The sequence below is a fragment of the Lactuca serriola genome, chromosome 7 (genome assembly GCF_051521515.1).
Source record: "Lactuca serriola cultivar US96UC23 chromosome 7, Lser_US96UC23_V15, whole genome shotgun sequence".
Classification (NCBI taxonomy): domain Eukaryota; kingdom Viridiplantae; phylum Streptophyta; class Magnoliopsida; order Asterales; family Asteraceae; genus Lactuca; species Lactuca serriola.
The window spans coordinates 171,026,566-171,030,547 of record NC_136414.1 but is presented as its reverse complement, the minus strand read 5'-3'; the positions used below and the strand labels follow the sequence as shown (position 1 = coordinate 171,030,547).

Here is a 3,982-nt window from a genome sequence, read left to right as displayed (position 1 = left end):
CAATAGACCTCATAGGACTTTTTGCAGATCATGTGTCATGGTTGCAATCATTATGCAAGCGACCTTATTGGCATCATCAACATGTTGTTTATGTCTAACAATTTCCTCAATAGTTGCAGTCTCGGTGTCAATTTCAAGAAAATGGATTTCAAGAATATGCTTATTATTTTGATAGCTAAGTGTCATCTTCAAATTTCGCATCAAGTCTATGTAGTTTGGACTAGTAAGCTTGTCTTTTGACAGAATCGACACAAGAGTGCAATTTGAGTTTTGAGCGGGTGGAAGAGGAGGAGGGAGACCACCATTTCTAGCCATATATAATAAGAGATAAAGTTTTAGTTATTTGTATCAATCCTTAATACTTTAACACAAATAAATATATATGGCTAGAACCCAAATTTTTAGTTTGTAATAAGAAGAATGATGTCGTATTCAAATTCTGAATTTATATTAGGTTGATAATGCACTTTACCAATTCCAATCTCTATGAAATTCCTAGATAAGTCAATATACATTGAACTATTCAATAGCATGTTTAATCATAGATTATGCAAATAAGAAAAGAAACTTGGATTTGCAACTTAATAGCAATTAAAACTAAGAATAGCAAAAGAAACCATCAATGAGAGACTAAAAGATTAAATTCACATCTTAACATAAGAAAAACAATCAAAAACAAAAAAAAAATGCATCATGAAGATCTACAACACATTTAAGTAGAAAAAAATAAATATAAAATATGCATTCATAGCTTAAAACATAAAATAAATCATAAATCCACATCTTAAAACTTGAAAAAAAAAATCATGTATTCACAAAAAAAAAAAAAAAAAAACCCTTATATTTTCTTATTAATAATAGTTAAAACTAACATTAGCATGACTAAATAGTTAGTAGAAATTAAAACATCACAATTCACGGCTTAAATAACAAAGAATCACATTATTTGAGAAAACACTAGTATTATGACACATTCTAAATTCAATTCACAGCACAATATCTAAGAAACCAAAGTTATGAACAATAATTCTATGCATATATCATAATAAATAAGAAAACAAACTTGATTTCACAACTTAATAACAATGCATTCACAACTTAATAGCACTTAAAACTAACATTAAGAAACGTAAACAACAAAAGAGAGATTAAAACATTGAATTCACATCTTAACAAAAGCAAAAAAAAAAAAAAAAAAAAAAAAAAAAAAAAAAAAAAAAAAAACATTCAAGATAAAAATTGACATACTTGATGTAGATCAGGTGGTGTTTCACCTGAGATCGGAGAGAAAAGATGGAGACGAGTTGACGATGTTTCACCGGAGCAATAAGGCAACATCAATGATGGGGGTTGACAACGACATCAGATCTGGTCCATCAATCTTGTCACAATTCATAGGTTAGAGGCATAAATCGGAGATCATAAATCTAGAAGCATAAACCGTAGATTTGTTGCTGAAGATCGTAGATCTATAGCCGGATATTATAGATCTGGACCAGAGCACTTCAAATCTGATAGCGTCATAAATGAAGTTATAGGTATAGGGTTCCTTCTAAGGTTCTTAAACAAGGGGTCGGGAAATAAAATTAGTGATGTTTAGGAGCTTCTTTGAAGAAGTTGAAGTCGTTGAAGAAGGTAGTGTCGCCAAATTTAACATGTTGTCGCAATAAAATTGTCGTCTAAGCTTTCATTAATGAGTAATAGATTAGAGAAAGACTTGGAGAATATTAAAAAAAAGTTAAGGAGCTATGACACTAGCGGCATCGGTGCCGATTTCGATTCTAGCGAGCGGAGGTGGGGCGGACATTAACAGCAACAAGAGGTGGTGTTAAGGTTGTGATGGTGGGAGAGTTTGAGAGTGACTGATTGTATCAGATCTAACAAATCTTATGTAAATGAAAAAGTGTTGGAATGTTGATCTAAATGTTAGGTTGTATAGTTAAAGGTCTCAAAATGGCTATTTTTCCCTTATTGCTATAAAACCTTACAAAAAAAAAAAACAAAGACCTAGAATTGACAAATATATCCTTAATAATAAGCTACAAATAATGATTCCTACAGTTCATAATCTTTTTTTGTTCTCATTTGATATTATATATATATATATATATATATATATATATATATATATATATATGTGTGTGTGTGTGTGTGTGTGTGACTCATTTAATACATGGGCTTACTAAAAACTAAAAATTTAATATAAAGTTGTAAGAATTATGAATTTTGTAAAGTAACAATTTCACATAAATACAAAAGATATAGTGAATAAAATAAGTAATTTAATATATTCTAAGAGATTTGAAAAAGAAAAAAATGTAAAACATTTATTCTGAAATTTAATATAAATATTTAGCTTACATATATAACCCTTAATAAAATGTGGATTTTAAATTTAAGAAAAATTGTAAAATACAAGAAAATGACAAGTAGAAAAGAGATAATTCAAAAAATTCAAAAAAACGACATGTGTCAAATTTAATGAGAACATAATATTCGACAAAAATGATTTTCATTTATTAGGTTAGAAGATCCTCGTCTCATATTTATTGTCCACTTTTGTCTTTTAAAATTTGTATCCTTTAACTTTGACCTTAAATATTTTTGTTTTAGATGTATAATACTTGATGAAAAATATATTAATGGATTGAGTTTTGAATGTTTATTCATTGTAATAAGTTTCATCAAGTAGTACATAATACAAATAAAAATATTTAAGCTCAAATTTGATGAATAAATACTTTAAAAGTCAAAAGTGGATAGTATTTATGGGACGGAGGGAATATATATATATATATATATATATATATATATATATATATATATATATAATATGTGGTTGACGTTGAATCAGAAGATCTCAGTTTTATTGTTAATTTCAACAGAATTTATATATATATATATATATATATATATATATATATATATATATATAATTTGTGATGTTAAGAAAAAACGAAAAAATTAAAACAAGGCACTGAAAACGATATATTTTTGGACATAAGAGTTCAAAAATCTCTTATTTTACAGTACATATTAAGTGCATACTTCCATCGAAAGAAGTTGTGCTAATTATTTGTTTTACATATAAGCACTACATAATGCATAATTTCATTGTGAAACATCTTTTTAGTATATGACTGAAAAGATGGTTCTTTCTCGATGTTTCCATTAGTTTTGAGTTTGTTTGTAAGCAGTTGCCTCCGCAAACGTCTTGCAACACTTGCAACCTCCTATAGCACGGTGAGATCTACCGGTACAACAACCATACATGCAACCTTTATGTCCAGCATTATATTTATCCTTACCACCTTTGTCATGCCCTGGAATTCCACGACTTATGCTATGTTCTCCATGTCCACCGGCCTTATACTCACCTGCATCATTAAGTGTTAATTAACTTGCAAGATTTATTCGCTTTTTAAAAATAAAACACGTAAGAGAGAAAATTTACTATCAGTGTTTTCAGCCAACTCCGTAGCTGCAGCCATTTTAGAGGTAATGAGAAGGACAACAACAAAAGCTAGAGTAAGAAGAAGGAAAGCTCTTGGAGCCATTTTCACGTGTTTATACAAAATGAAATATATGGAAGAGGGATATGAAAATTAGTGTGTTACACGTTTCTATTTATAGAAGGTTTTATGAATGAAAAAATTATTGCTATGTCCTACTCCTTTTAGTGGTTGGGTGGTTAGGATTGGGGCTAAGATTAGGATACTACTTTGTTTTTTTTTTCATGAATGTGCTTGAATTTTATCTTTTTTTTTTTAACAACAAGAAAGAAATATATTAAAAAGAAGCAAAGGAACTGCTTGAGGAACATGAATTACACGTACATAAACCCAATTAGGGTCCATACACTAATCAAACCAATTAAATGTCTCCGCTTTACAACCATGATTCTTAATCATGAAATTACACCTCATTAGCAAAATCTTTGCTGCTTTTAAATCTGCTATTGAATTTTATCATTGGTTTATTT

At 28.8% G+C, this 3,982-nt stretch overlaps 1 long non-coding RNA gene across 1 annotated transcript; it reads right to left on the bottom strand.

The window, feature by feature from the left end:
- Positions 1 to 2,964: 2,964 nt before the first annotated feature.
- Positions 2,965 to 3,597, bottom strand: LOC145062270 (uncharacterized). The gene is made up of 2 exons (XR_013687506.1): positions 3,455 to 3,597; positions 2,965 to 3,377 (listed from the first exon to the last, which is right to left on the bottom strand). It is a non-coding gene; the product is annotated as an uncharacterized LOC145062270 (long non-coding RNA).
- Between the last annotated feature and the right edge of the window lie 385 nt (positions 3,598 to 3,982).